The sequence below is a fragment of the Lutra lutra genome, chromosome X (assembly GCF_902655055.1).
Source record: "Lutra lutra chromosome X, mLutLut1.2, whole genome shotgun sequence".
NCBI classification, from domain to species: domain Eukaryota; kingdom Metazoa; phylum Chordata; class Mammalia; order Carnivora; family Mustelidae; genus Lutra; species Lutra lutra.
The window spans coordinates 5923202-5939673 of NC_062296.1; the positions used below are offsets into that span (position 1 = coordinate 5923202).

The 16472-nt window shown below is 40.1% G+C and overlaps 1 protein-coding gene across 1 annotated transcript in view; it reads right to left on the reverse strand.

Moving 5' to 3' along the window:
• AFF2 (ALF transcription elongation factor 2) overlaps window positions 1-16472 on the reverse strand; it is a 710743-nt gene that overhangs the window by 472340 nt on the left and 221931 nt on the right. The gene's annotated exons all lie outside the window — the stretch shown is intronic.

The window sequence follows — 16472 nt, forward strand, 5'->3', positions numbered from 1 at the left end:
AACTGCTACGGGGAACGGGGTCGACCCCCACAGCCCAGGGACTCTCCTCCATGCTCCAGAGCACCGGAGCAAACTTTGGCGGGCCCGAGCATCCCTCGGGCCCGCAGCGCAGAGCACGCGGGGCCGGGAAGGAGAAGACGGTCACCTTCACCGTCCCTGCGGCGCCGCGTGCCCGCATCCAGGCCGGCCGGGCATGCCGCAGTGGCCGGCCCGGCTGCGGGACGCGGCGCGCACCTAATAGGTGCGCGAGCTCCGGACCCCGGATTCCGTGGGCTGCGAGGGGAGGCTTTAGCGACTGCGACTGTGTGAACCATGGCTTCGGGATTAGGACGCTGGGAAAGTCAGCAGCACGAATCACCTTCCCCGCACAACCGCCACGTGCCTGGGGCAAAGGACTTCTGCTCTTTCGTCCTCTGGGAAACGAGAAAGCCGTGGGGTATGTGCCCACTGGCCACCCACCGGCTGCCTGTCTCCCTTCTGGCCGGAGAATCTGTCTCCCTCCACGTGCAGCTTCTTCCCGTCCTTCAGCTTCCAATGGTGGTCCAGGACAGAGTGCACCCCGTTAGCCAACACCCTCACGGAGGGCTTCCTGGCCTCCAAAGGGAGAAGGGGTGTAGGAAGGGGTAGGGCTTGGTTCCAGCATTCAGGAGCAATAGCACTCCGGAGTCCCAGAATTCTCATTTGCCTTCTTCATGTTATTATACAGACGGAATCGTCTTGGCACATTACTGAAATCCTAAGGCTAGGTAGGATTCTTAAGAAGAGCAGTAGACAGCTTTGACAGAGCAGAGTGCCAGTTCTGATCCTATCTGTGTGACTCTGAGCAAAGTCTCTTCTCTGGGGCTCATTTTCTTCATCCTGTTCTCTAATACTATTATTCACATTCTCAAAATCGTCCAAATAGCTCTGCTTTACTTCCCCCTCCCCCGAGGAGAAACGGAGGCATGGAGACTGGGTACTTTGCTCAAGATGTGACATTTCTCCTTGAGGGGAAACTAGACAGGAACATAGAATCCGGGAAGCCCGTTTGCGGCTTTAATGAAGTAGAAGGTGCTACAAGAAGTGGCTGCCTTCAGAGTCTGACCCTGAAGGGGCCCAGAGTTTGACCTCTTCTGTAATCTTAGTCTGAGAAAAGAGCACAGTGCTAACATACAGAAACAAGGGGCTAAAATACAGCTCCTCCAGTACCCAGGGGGGCCTTGCTCAAATGTTTATTTATTTTGCATAAAACCAGGTTCTTAACCAAATACGGGTTGACAGCCTTATCAGTCTGACTTCTTGTAAACTCCTCTGGTCAAAGCCTCCACCGTCAAAGAACTATGGGCAAAAGCGGTATGGGGAGTTTTCAAATGATCCCTGTGGCTTGTTGATTCATGGGCATTTCAGTCTTAAGCCCTCCACTGTGAGCCCTTGAGGTGGCGGCGACTGACTGCCCTCAACCTTCGTGCCCTCGGTAAATGATTCTCAAATTGGATTTGATTGCTAATAATGATTGTTGCCAGGACTAGAACTTGATCTACTAGAAAATCCTTAGAGGAAACTCAGAATATCCACAGTTAACATTTAAATGTGGTGATTATGGTCACTTTGTATTCACTTTTCTCAGTGGATTATATTGATTATGGAAAGACAAACAATAAATAATAGTAATGTGCTGGGTAAATAAAATTCCAGCAGTAATAAAGCTGCTCCTTTAAGATTTCCAGACCCCCATCACTCCACTGGTGCGCTTTCTTCCCAATCAGCAGGAGGACCAAGCAGAAGCAGAAGGAGCCAGCAAGAGGCAGCACTTGGAACAGAAGTGCCTGCGGGAAGGAGAGAAGAGACAAGTGGTGCCTGCTGCTGCTTCGGAAAAGGGGCAGGGGCTTTCTCTTCTTGAGATCAAAACCAGGAGGGAAAGCTGGGCTGGGCAGAAGGAGCCCTCCTGAAACGGAGAGGAAGCTGAGAGAGGCAGCATGGTAGGGGCTGGCCAGCCTGCCCAGGCCCAGCACTCGCTCACTGTCAACATCAGCTCCCAGGCAGGGTAACAGCCTTGCCTTCGCCCTTCTCCCTTCCTCCTCCTTCTCCTCCTGCCCATCTCGGGCTCTGATGGGGCCCTAGAGCCTTAGAACTGAGCTCTTGAGTGGACCTTCAGATGTGCCTCTGAGCCAAGCTTCCTGCAGCAAGGGAGTGGAGGAAAAGGAAAGCAGGTTGCAGGAAGGGCAGGAGCTATAGGAAGTACAAAATCAGAGCCAAGGAACGGCTGCTGTCCTCCTGGTGGCTCAGCCATCTAGTCCCTCCAGTCCCATTGCTTTCCTCCCATTCCACTCCCTGGGGCACCTCAGCGAAGGTAGAAGATTCCTCTGGGCCAGGCTGTTGTCCCTCTCTGATATGGCAACACAGCTCCAAGTTGGGAGTTTGGCCCAACTTCCAGAAGTCACAGCCTCTCCCCTGGGGCCTTTCCCTGTCGGGTAGGCTTCTCCCATTCTCTCTGACTGGGCCCCCTCCACACCTCACCAATATCCCATATTCACAAACCCTGATGCAAAGAACCTCCTGGGAGGACCACTGGCCCAAGAGAACAGAATCAAAACCGAAGACTTCATGCCTCAAGGAGACTGGATGGGTCTTTATCTCTTGGGGTAAAACCAGAAATCATTTAAGAGGCTTGATTGTACAGAAATGCTGATTCTCCGGCTTTCTAAAGTGAGATTTTTGACTTGAATTACTTCTAAAGGAGTTTAATTTGGAGTCTCCAGGTACTAATCTTCATTTCAAAGAACTTGAAATCTTCCATTCTTAGAGCTGCAGTTAAGGCTAGATCACACGGGCTCTGATAGATAGTTTCTACAATTAAGATTAATTTAAGAAAGCATGTGATACATGTGTCATCCTGTCACACCTCAGATTTCCACTTAAAACAGTAAGCATTTCTTTCTGACCTGGCTGAGTTACTCTCTGGGAAGAAAATCTGGTCCAGATAACAGCTCATCTGAGGAAGCATGGACTCCATTTTGGGAAGCATCACCTTCCACTCCCGTGGCTGGTGCATTTCAACCCTTCTTAACTTCAGAATCTCTGTGCCTGTTCCACGGCAGAGCCCCCTACCCCACCAAAACTGTAAGCCTCGTGAGAGGAGGACCTAGGTCCGTGTCATTAAAGCCGAGCACAGGATTCGAGAGGTAGCAAGTCCCTTCAGGGTCAAGCCCACCAGTCTCCCTGAAGGTGGTGATCCCAGGAGGTGATCTGAAATTAGATCAGGACAATTCTCTGAACTTCTGGTTCTACCCTTTGGTCCTGTGGATCTCGATCTGGTGTCAAAATTTCAAGTCCCTGCTCTTGGGCTTTCTGATGGTCATAGACAATGACCCCATTTCAGAGATTTTCCTGTGTTCCCGGCTCTTGGTTCCTACTGAGTCTTAAATATCAAATACCACATAAATTTACATCAATCACTGCTTAATTAGGTGTACAGTACTGATGAAGATGTTGTTATGATTTTCTGTGGGATATTCCTGTGACTCCTCATCCATATTTAACCTAAGAATAAAGAGATGATGTCGACGGAGCCTTTATTAAACGCCAGGAGCTGTGCTGAGCATTTTACTTACATTATTTTGTTTACTCCTGCATCCTGATTCTCTGAGGTAGGCACTGCTATTATCTACTACATATCTGGTGAGAGGAAACTGAGGCTCTCAGAGCCTGGGGACTTGCCCAGAGTCACAGAGCTCATAAGTACCATAGTCAGGCTTTGTCCCCACGTTTCTTTGTTATCAATGCTCAGGTCCTCATCCATGCTTACCACATTACTATTTACAGTCCTGGGGCCCCTCCCAGCAACTCTGACACCCTGGGACTTTGGGACTGCAGTGGCATCAGTTAACTGTTGGATTAAAAAAAAATTCTCATGATGCAATTTCCCTCATCTCAACTGTGGCTGAATGGGGGAGAGGCAGTTTGCTGAGCCATGCCCTCATATGAAAGAAAGTCAGTCAGGCAAGAGGAAGAAAGAAGACGGTGGAGCAATTCTTGCTTCATCACTTAAGGAGACTCACATGGGTCTTTTTCCTGGAGATTAGAAATCTAGGTTCAAGATAATATTTAGGCTGACTGGGGTAGGGGAGAGTGTCAGGTGGCTGGCTCTGAGATGTCCCTGGGGAATCAACTTCTGCATCTGAGGGCTCCATCCCCTTGTCTATAAATTAAGGGGATTGGAAACCCTCCAGCTCTGACATTCTAGGGCTCCTTGATTTGAAGTCCCTTTGCACAACACCCACCCCCCAACCTCCATCCATGGCCAAGTACAGATTGGTAATTTATAATGATGAGAGAGGTAAAATGACAAGTCACCGAGATCAATCATCTCCATTCCTGGTCTGGTGATTGAGAAATCTGCTTCCTGGAGCTCCAAGCACTGTCCCTGGGCTCCTCTCATAAACCCATTCAGCAGCATGGCTGCCAAGAGTCTTTTCCTGGAGCTCACTCTGCAAGCCTGAAGGGCTGAATTCCAGAGGGAAGTTAAAGCATTTTCCCAGTGGCCAGAGAGAGGGAACCTAATGTCTATGAAAGTGCTTTGTAAATGGTCAAAAGACCCATATAAACACTTCTCCATCAGGTGAGAATCAGCAGTGCTGCATGGACTGGCTGTGTTTGTAGGGATTTCCTTTGTGTTTGTGTTTTTGTTTCTGTTTTCATTTGGTAAAAGGACACGCATGGTGTGGGGGCCAGAGTCTGGTTAATAAGCTGTAAGTTTTGATGCTGTCAAAATAATATTAAGAAGTAGAAGCTTCTTTTTATTGAGTAATCATTTTTTGGAACATTTTTTGGAAAGGGTTCAGGTTATTGATTTTCACTTTGAAAGATTTAAGAGTTTTAAATCAGTGTGTTTGTTTAAAGCTTCCTGGTTCTTAGCATCATGTGAAACCTTTATTCTTCTATTAAGTTGTTAACAATCAAATCCTTAGGAATGGCATTAGAAGAAATGAAATGACTGCCTACAGTAAACTTAAAGCTGCTCTGCCTTTCTATTTTCAGGGAGTGGAATGCACTGGCAAGTCCCTCATGCTTTGAAGTAATCTTTTTTTTCTTTCAGATTTAATGAGGTGTCATTGGGAAATAAAAATTGTATAGATTTAAGGTATACAAAAGGGATGGTTCAAAATTTTTATATACGGTGAAATGATCCCAATCAAACTAACATACCCATCACTTTATATAGTAACCGTGTGTGTGTGTGTGTGTGTGTGTGTGTGTGTGTGTGTGTGTGGTGAGACTACTTAAGATTTACTCTCTTAGCAAATTTCAAGTATATAGTATGGTTTCATTAACTATAGTTACCATTAGCTCTGTACCCTAGATTCTTATACATCAGCCGAATATTAGATCCCCAGAAATTATTCATCCTTTAACTGAAAATTTCAAGGATGGGCATCAGAGGTACAATTAGTTCAGCTGCTCCATGGTGGGCGAGGGAGAACAGAAGTATCAGCACAGGGAAATTTTGCCTCATCACCTGATGTCCTGGAAATTGTTGTCCCAAAGAGGCCATGCTGCCCAGTCAACTTGGTGGTTGCCTCTTGCTCTTTTCACAGCACTTGGACCAGCTCAGAATGATGGAAGAGAGACTCAGAGTCAGCTGCACAGAAGTAGATGCACAGCCAAGAAGCTTCCCACCAGTTACCCAATGGCCAAGCTTAGGCTCTTCCTTTCCTAAACCTACAACTACCTCCATGAATCAGAGCCCTCTGGATCTACAGCCAACGATAACGGGATCGACTGGGAGGAGACCAGTAGGTCCTGTCCATCTCCACCCAATGGTCTACTTGGCTTTGCTATGAGGAATCCAATTAAAAGGTCTCCTCCAGTCCCAAACTCCTTGACTATAGCCAAGAAGAGGGCCACATCCCTCCCCTAGCAGCACTTCAACATATCACCCTGCCTTTGTAGCCTTCCCTTGTGTCACCTCACCAGACCTTGTGACCTTATTACAGAAGGATGGTTTTTTACTTAAATTTGAATTTATCAGCAGGATGATGTCCCCAAGATTGTTTTTTTCTTTCCTGTTAGCACTTAGTTTTATGTATCATAGAATCATAGATTATTAGCACCACCAGGAGCCATACTGATTATCTCTAGCCCAACAGGGGCCCAGATTGTTCACCAGGATCACACAGCTAGTTCTATATGAATTGGAAACATAACCATGTCTTCCAAGTCTCGGCTGAGTGCCAAAATTCTGCAGTCCTGAAATCTCAAATCATTGCATCTTATACCATTTTTAACTACATGATAAAATACTTGTTATTTGAACTGTTAATTAAGGAAACTCCTTTCCTAGGGAGAAAAATGCAAATTCCATCCAAGAGTCTGTAAGAGAATTGTTGAGGTGGCTGTTTGTTCTGAGGACTGATAGTCTCTAGTCAACAAGTGTTCATTAAGCTCCAGAAGGTCCTGAGTTAGGTAGACACTTTGCCCCGTAGCACTGCTTAAAGAGAGAAAATGCAAGCTCTACTTAGAAAACACATGCAATTTGCCTTATTTAAAGCAGACCCTCTTGGAATGAGTTATGCCAACTCTCTGTATTGTAACGTACCAAAGTAGTTCTCAATTAAAGAATAAAACCAAAACAAAAACCATTAATCTCACAAAGAATGTGTGTTTTCTCCAACATGGTAGCCTTTACATAGTATATGTGGGTTATGAAAATCCCGCCAATGTAGGACTTATATGCTTCCCATTTCCCCAAATTCCTCTTTTGATTTTTATCAGGATAGAATTCTTCCATCCCCATGCGGATTTGCTGGGCTGTGTTTGAGCAAATATTTTGCTTAGACCAAACAGCAACCATATTCTGTCCCTGAAGCAGGCAAAACCTTTGATTACTTTGCCTATCTATCTCAAATGCATCAGAGACAAATGTGGTGTGTGTGAAGAAAATCTGGTTTTGAAAAAAAAAAATTCTTTTGATCCCATAGTCAAGAGCTAGTGAAGGCCCAACATGTGACCTAGTATTTCCCTTCCATTTTCACGTGCCACAGTTTTGGTTAAAGTATCTGCCTTTGACATAAAGCACATTTTTAATGAGCAATTGGTGTGTTTTTTTTCCCCCGAGCAATTAGCCTGTGTTAATAAGCTTCCACATAGCTGGTTAGAACCTATGCATAGCACTCATCAAAGTGTAGTTTCTCAAAGTTCGCTGACAGCAGCATAAGGACAAAAACTTGCTACAAGAATTCTGTTTACAGTTAACATTTTCTAAGGTTGAAGAGGCATTAGGACAGTTCACAATCTCAGTGAGACCTGAAGATAACCATAAAATAAGGAACAAACTTCTCACGGTAAATCCATTAATAAGGACTTAGTATTCCTCTTGGAATGTGCTTAAGACCACGCAAGCTACTTTAATGTATAAACAGGGCCTTTCTGTACTAAACAGGGGATAATATATAAGACTTTAAAAAATTTTTTTAGAGTTACCAGGTGCCAAAGAGTGTGCCTCCTGGCAAAACGAGACTGTGTGAGTGCCATTACCTGACGTTCTAAACCACATAAATATGTCCTATATAAACTCCAGGGTATCAACATGTAAATATCAGTGTCAACATTAATACATGGACATACAAAATTTTGAAAATTGCTGAAAATTTTCGTAAAAGTCTTTAACTAAAATAAATATTCTTCTCCTAGAATGTTAGAGCTTAAAGGACCCTTGGGGATCATGGATCGGTGATGGCATTTTGCAACTAAGAAAAAAGATCAGGGAGGGAAAATGAGCAGAACCCAGTCTAAAAGCTTTGTAAGGAGCACAGTCCAACTTCTAAGCCATGTCTCTGGTGTTAAGCCCAGGGCCCGTTCCTCTCCATCACAAGCTTCTCCACAAAACCTGCCAATAGTTGGCATCATTTAGAAGAACAAGTCAGTCCTCCAAATGAAATAGCCTGAACTTGGGGAGGTATCGAGGCCACAGGCACATGAGGAAACATTATTCAATCGCTCTAGTTATATTTACAAAAGATTTGTATTAGCCCCCCAAAAAGCTGCGTTCGGAATGTGAAAGGTATGTTACACCATTATATAAACTGCACTCCCGACTGCACAAAACTCCCAACTGCACAAAACAGGTGCATAGGAAGAAGACTGTTAACAAATGCACCAACAAGTAAATAATATTCTCTGGGAGAAGTTGATGGGGTGAGATTTGGATGATTTTTTCCTTTACTTTTCTGTGCTTTTCAGAAATTTTTGTAATTCTCCTGTATTACCTTATAATTATAAAAATTAAACTTTCATATAAAAAATTGTGCACAGATTGAATTTAGAAGCCCCAGGGTCAACCCCCGCCCAACCCCGGGGACCAAGACCCTGCCGTCTTTTCTCTAAGAGATGTCTGTTAGTAGGAATCCCCTCAGGGAGATGTATTCCTGGGAAGGCATGAGAAGGAGAAGTAATTTTGAGAGGATTCCACCAAACAAAATAGAAAGGAGTGAGGAGAGATGACAGCCAGATTCAAATTGTTTAAGGCTCCATGTACTCATACTAACACCCAAAACTCAGCAAGGGTTCCTAAAAGAACCACGACAGCAACTCAAGACAGCAAAGAGACACTATGAAAGTGCAGGAATTTAAGTCCCTTTCCCCCTCTGTGATGTCTTAAAGTTGTGTGTCACTCCATATTATCATTGTATTTCCTGGGAAGATAGGTTCCATTTTTAAAAAATGTATTGTTGTGGTACGGATGGCCCTTCTTTTCACTAAAGATACAGATGTAGTGAAAAGAAGGGCCATCTGTACCCCAATGTTTATAGCAGCAATGGCCACGGTAGCCAAACTGTGGAAAGAACCAAGATGCCCATCAACGGACAAATGGATAAGGAAGATGTGGTTCATATACACTATGGAGTATTATGCTTCCATCAGAAAGGATGAATACCCAACTTTTGTAGCAACATGGACGGGACTGGAAGAGATTATGCTGAGTGAAATAAGTCAAGCAGAGAGAGTCAATTATCATATGGTTTCACTTATTTGTGGAGCATAACAAATAGCATGGAGGACAAGGGGAGATGGAGAGGAGAAGGGAGTTGAGGGAAATTGGAAGGGGAGGTGAACCATGAGAGACTATGGACTCTGAAAAACAATCTGAGGGGTTTGAAGGGGCGGGAGGTGGGAGGTTGGGGGAACCAGGTGGTGGGTATTGGAGAGGGCACGGACTGCGTGGAGCACTGGGTGTGGAGCAAAAACAATGAATACTGTTACGCTGAAAATAAATTTAAAAAATTAAAAAAAAAACTGAACAATAAAAAAATGTATTGTTGTGTATACTTTCTTTTCTGTTCTCTTCATCAGAATGGTAGCTTTAGAAGGGGAGGTGTATTTGTCTGTCTTTTTCTTTTTTACTTTTTGTTTAAAAATGATTGTAGATACACAGAACAGTTGCGAAAACCGTACAGAGAGCTATTGCATACTCTTCGCCCAGCTTCCCCTTTTGTTAACAACTTGCAGAGCCGTCCTTAAAGGATCAAAACTGGGAAATTAAAATTGATACAATATGAGTAACTGAACTACAGAAATCATTCACTTGTCACCATTTCCCCCCAATCTCATTGTTTTTCTGTTCCAGAATCCAGTCTGGAATCCCACATTGCATATGTCATCTTCGTCTCCTCTGATCTGTGATGACGGTTTCTCAGTCTTTCCTTAATGTTAATGACTTTAATACTTTCAAAGAGCACTGGCTGCTTATTTTGAGAATGTCCTTCTATTTGTTTGTCTGATGTTTTCTCATGATTAGGATGAGGTCATACAATTCTGGTAAGAATATCAAAGAAGTGATACTGTACCCTCCTCAGTGTATTTTATCACAGAGGTCAAGGTGCTAACGTTATCACTGGTGATATTAACCTTGATCACCTGGTTGAAGTGTCCACTGGTTTCCTCCACTGTAATGACTTTTCCCCTTATAATTAATAAGGGGAAGAGCCTTTAGACTGTAGAAATAATCTGTTTCTCCACAAAATTTTGCCCATCTCTTTTAACATCCATTAAGGGATGTTACTACAACAATTATTATTGTGATGTTTTAATGGTGATTTTTTATTTCCCTCTTTCTTCTTTTATCAACTGTCATCATTCTCTAAGAACAGCCCTGATGTATTGAATTATTTATATCACCACGGACTCATGTATACTTATTATCTTTCATAAGTTATAAACTAATACTTTCATTATCTCTTTTGTTTCTCAGATTGTACCGTATTTGGCCATTGAGAGCTGGTTTAGTTTGAGACCTGATTTCTTATAGACACCCATTCATTTGAGCAATTCTTTATTCTTAGTAACAACATGTTCTATGCTCTTCTTGCATTTGCTTTGCCCCAGCTCTGGAATCAACCAATTTCTTGAGTGTCCCCAGTTGGTTTTATGGGAGCAAGGTACTTAGAAAACAATATCTGGGCACTAGGTGTATTCATTGCTACTGGGATATCATTGCTCCTACATCTCTCAGCAGACAGAGCTGGGAAATGGGCTCTGTGTGTGTGTGTGTCTGCATGTCCATGTGTTCATGTGTGTGAATTGTCTATTCTTATCTTTTACCCATTTATTACATTAGGTTCTTGTCTATTTGTCCCTTAACTTTTAAGAGTTCTTTGTATAGGAAGGATAGAAGCCTTTTTGTCTGTGGTATATGTTGCATATTTGTCTCCCAGTTTGTCAGTTGTCTTTGACTTTGTTTATAGTGTTCTTTGCCATGTATTTTTTAATTGTATATAGTCAAATTCACTGAGCTTTTTTTTTGTTGGCTCTGGATTTTGAGACATAATTAGAAAGGCACTCCTTACATCAAAGTTAAGAGGAATTCACCCAAAATTCTTCCAGTACTTGTACAGTTTCATTTTTGACATCTGGATCCCAATCCATTTGGATTCTATCCATGTCTTTTATGTGAACAAAAAAAGGACTTTTTTTTTTTTCAAATGACTTCCTAGTTTTCCCAGAAATTCTTATGGAAAAGTCCATCTTTATACTAGCTTGACCCTAGTGATTTGAGATAACACTTTCATCACATATTAAATTACTCTTTTTTTCAAAGTTTTATTCATGCATGAATAATAAATTTGGTCAAAAGTTTTTAGCATCCATGGAGATAATTATATGACTTGTTTCCTTAAATCTCTTAGTACACTGTATTAATGAATATCCTATTATTAAACCAACCTTATATGCCTGGAATGAATCTCACAAGGTCATGGTGGATTGTTTTCATAATATGGTATTGGATTCTGTTTGCTAATATTTTATCTAGTATCTTTGCATTGATATTCATGGGTGATGCTGTTCTCTAGTTTTGTTCCTTAATATTACCGTCATCTAATTTAGATATCTATGTTATACTTGCTCTGTAAAAGGAATTAGAAGATTTTCCTTTCTTTCCATTGCTCAGGAAGAATTTACAACACATTGGGCAAACTGTTATTTGAAGATTTCAAATAATCACCTGAGCCTGGTGTTTCTTTTGGTATGGGTGTAAAACCTTTAAACTTTCTGTACTCTTTTGATGGAAATTGGTCTGCTGAGCTTTCTAAATAAAAAAAAATTAAACCATTAGAGACTATGGACTCTGAAAAACAATCTGAGGGTTTTGAAGGGGTGCGGTGTGGGAGGTTGGGGGATCCAGGTGGTGGGTATTGGAGAGGGCACGGATTGCATGGAGCACTGGGTGTGGTGCAAAAATAATGAATACTGTTATGCTGAAAAAATAAAAAATTTAAAAAAAAGAAAGAAAATGCAGTTCAAAAAAAATTAAAAAGCTCATCTTCAGTAATCTAGATTTTCATTTTCATAAGAAATCATCCACTTTATTAAGATTTTCAAATATTTCACATACAGATATGGAAAATAATATCTTAAGTTTTATTTAAATTTCTTCCCTCTTATCTTTGAATGTTTTGTACAATTTTACTTTACCCTTTTTTTCTTTAGTTACTGTTTGAGTATTCTGATAATTTTCAAGAAACAGTCTCCAATGATTTTGATTTATTAATTATGTCTACATTTTCTATCCTCTGCTTCATTAGTTCCTATTTTTAACTTTATTATTTTCTTCCTTGTTCATTTTTTGCTTACTGATTTTTTTCTCCTAGGTTTTTTGAGCTAAGTATTTCATTTAGCTTCAGTTTTTATTTTTATTGAGAAAAGTGAATAGTGCACTGAATTATTCTCTGATCACTGCTTTGAACCACTGCTATGCCACAGATTCTGATATATAGTGTTTTCAGTGTAACTATTTTGTAAATTCTATAATGTCAATTTACATTTTCTATTTTATTGAAAAGTTTAATACAAGGTTTTCTTAATTTCAACTTGAAGAGCATTTTCTATTTTTTGTTTTGCTAACAATGTCTACTTTTATTACATTGTGATTAGAGAGTATAATTTGTAATATTTTTGTTTAATGGAAGTCACTGATATTTTCTTTATGCTCTAGTATCAATCAATATTGTGCCTGTGCCATGGTTTATTGAGAGAATGTGCATTTGCTCTTATATGGGAATTCAATACATACCCATAAAATCCACCCAACTGACTGTGTTGTTTAGCTTTTCTCTCTCCCTGCTTAATTACTGTTCACTTGATTTTGTTTATGCTGAGAGTGGTTTATTAATATCTCCATTATTAGTGCTTTATCTCCTGTAGATTTTGCTTCATAAAGGTGGTTGATGTCTTATTTGGTATATAAATATTCATAAATGATATATCTTTATTGTAAATCATAGCTTTTAGCCGTAATATGTATCCTTATATCTACACGAAACCCACTTTAAATAGAAATAAATAGAAAAGTTTAAAATAAAAGATGAAGAAAGATATAACCAACAACCAGTAACTGAAAAACTATATTAATTTCAGACAAAGTAGACATTGGAATACCATCAGGAATAAAATGGGACATTGCATAATGATGAGGTCAATTCCTCAGGAAGACGTAACAATCTTTAAGGTTAGGTTTGTTGTTAGGTTTATATACCTAACAACAGAGCTTTGAAATACATGAAGCAAAAAGATCAGTTTAAAAGGACAGACAAATCTGTTCTTCTAATTGGAGATTTCAAGATTCTTTTCTTAGTAATTGATAAAACAAGTAGGCAGTACCTCAGAAAGTATACCAATAACCTGAACACTATTGACCACCTTTACCTAACTGTTATTAATAGAATGCTTCACCTGGCTACAGTATATACATATACCTCCTTTCTAAGGGTACATGGACTATTCATCATGATAGGGCATAATGTGAACCATAAAATAAAAGTTAAATTTAAAAGAAGAGAAGAAATAAAATTATGTTCTTAGACTATTACAGTTTTGATACTGAAGTCAATAACAAAAGGAAATCTGAAAAATGCCCACATATTTGGAAATTAAACAACATATTGCTTCTAAATAACCCATAGTTGAATGGGCCATCCTCTAGGGAAATTAAAAAGTATTTTGAACTGAATGAAAATAAGAATTCAGCATATCAAAATTGGTGGACACAGTTAATACAATGCCAGAGGGAAATGTATAACATTAAGGGAATAAATTAGAAAAAAAAAAGGAGAAAGATCTAAAATCAGTAACCTAAGTCTCTACCTTAAATAGACAAAGAAGAGCATATAGACAAAGAACACCCAAAACAAGGAAAAGGAAGTAAGAAAAGGAAGATGAGAAGAGATTAATTCCATTGAAAACAAACACAATGTAGAAAATCAGTGAAACCAAAAGATGGTTCTTTGAAAGGTAAACAAAATTCATAAAATTCTAGCCAAGAAAAAATCGACAATAAAAAACATTTTCTACTATGTCACAGTTAATGCTCTGTGGCTTGAAACCTGCTTTGTCTGGTATCAGTATCACATGTCTTTTGGTTTCCATTTGTCAGTAATTCCTTCATTCATCCCTTAGTTTGTAGTCTTGCCACATCAAGTTGTTTCAGGTCCAGCTTTGTATATGGCTTATAGTTGGATCCTCTGTTATGAGCCAACTAAGGTATTAATTAAGAATTAAATGATGGGAGTACCTGTGTGGCTCAGTTGGTTAAGCCTCCAAATCTTGATTTCAGCTCAGGTCACGATCTCGGGGTCCAGAGATTGATCCCTACATTGGGCTCTACACTGGGTATGGTGCCTGCCTAAGATTCTCTTGATCTTCCTCTCTCTCTCTACTGCTCTCCACTCCCACGCACGTGTGTGTGTATGCCCTCTCTCTCAAAAAAAAAAAAATTAATTGATGAGTTTAGCTTATCAGCATCTGTTTTCTCTCAAATGTGCCATAATATTATATCATTATGCTTATTTTTCTGTATTTTCCATGCCTTTCTCTAAAGATACAAATAATTTTCTTTTTGTTTATAATTTTCTTCTGTTATTTAGGAAGGCCTTTTTTTGTCCTAGCATTCTCTATTGTGGTTATACTTTTTTTTTTTCTTAACATACTTGACTTTCTTGTTTAAACTTTTACTGTTTGGTTTACCTGTGTGTTCTTCCCAGTTCCTGTAACATACACCCATCACCTTTCCTATGTTGTCTTTCAGTCTCCCTCCTCCTCCTAATGGTAACTGAATTATTTGTACTGTCACAATATGTAGTTTTGTGCATTAATATCCCACCATAATTCTTACTTTCTGTCTAATATATATCTTAATATGCTCACTGTCAGTCCTTTTGTAGAAGTTCCCCAGTCATAACAATTGGATGAAGGTCACAGCCTATGATAGTCCTCAAAATGAGCTAAGGAATTCAGAATTCCCTGAGTTATTGTATGTTGCACACTGGTTGCTTTTAGTCTCGTTGGATATATCATCCTTGCTTCACACTATCTTTCATTGTTGTTATTTTTTTTTAATGCTGTGAGGTTCCATTGTTGCCCTGATTTGCATGTTGGTTTTGAGAAGTCTATGTCAGTCTAATTGTTTTGTAAGCTAATTGATCTTTTTGCCTGGAGGCCTTAGAGATTTTATTTTTCTTTTTGAAATCTAATACTTTTACCAGGTCATGTCTTGGAGCTGATCATTCTCTGTTAATTTCCCTAGGTGCTGTGGGTCAGTCCAGGTCTTCTATTTCTGGAAGGTTTTCTTACTGTATAGTTTTAAATCTTAGCTCTGTTTCACTGTTTTGCCATTTATTCTCCAGGGACTCCAATAATACAAATATTATTCCTTCTTTATCTCTCTTCCCTTTCTAGCACCTTCTCCATGACCATTTTTACTTATTTCTTTATGGCATTTTTATTCTATTGGTTTTACCTCCCTGTCTTTTTTCATTTCAACCTGTTCTCCCTCCCTTGGACCCCTTGTAATGTATTCTTCTTTTATGAGATAACTTTGTCTTTTTCTTCCATTTATTTCCAAAGTCCCTCAAGGCTCTTATTTCTCCTTGTTTTCATTCCATTTCTACTTTTAGTTTCTGAATTTGTGATTCAAGGTGGTTTTTTATGGCCTTAAGAGCTGGTTTAAGTATACCTAATTATGCTTGGTGCTTCCCATGTTTTTTATTTTTTTTTTCTGGGCTTCATGTTTTGTCTTGGTTTGGCAAGGTATTACCCTCAGTTCATATGTATTTCTTATTTCCTGATTTTTCTGCCATAGCTTTCTTTTCTTTTGTTCATTTTTATGGTATTAGGGCATTTTATAGGACTTCGAGTTAACAACACTGCTATGAACTGAACTGCATCCACTCAATTCATTGAATCAAATTGAATACATTGAAGCCTTAACCTCCAATGTGACTCCATGTGGAAATAGGGCCTCTGAAGAGGTAAGTAAGGGTAGGGCTCTTATCCTTTAGGATTGATGGCCTTATCAGAAGAAGAGATGTCTCTCTCTTTCTCCATGCATGCACAGAAGAATGGCCATGGAGGGACGCAATGAGAAGGTGGCTGACTTCAAGCTAGGAAGAGACCTGTCACAAGAAGCTGAACCCTGTAATACATTATATGTTTATAAAAACAATTAAAAAAAAAGAAGCTGAACCCTGCCAGACCTTGACCTTGGACTTCCCAGCCTTCAGAACTGCAAGAAAATAAATATCTATTGTTAAGTCACCCGTCTATGATATCTGTTATGGCACTCAAGCTGATTTAATATAGGTAGCTGCTTCTGTCAGTATATAGCAAAGTTCAGGTTATTCTGTAGAGATTGGGGAAGTTGGAAGTTTTTAGGTTTTGTGGCTCTCTTCTGTCTCACAGGGTCCTGAATTTCCCCCCTTTTCTTTTGTATTCCTCTTGACTGTCCAATTGCCAAAAGATTCTTTTCTCCTTTTTTGTGTTCCCCCCAAAAAGCTATGTGTTTTGAAAGCTGTTCCTTTATACTCTGTCTGTCCTTTCACTTCATGCCTGCCTGTTGAACTAGGCCTTGACCATATATATCACTTCAATAATGTATAATTCCAAGTTCCTACCTTGTGGTTTATGCTCTGCTCTTCCTAGAAAGTTTTCCTTTTAATACTTTCAAA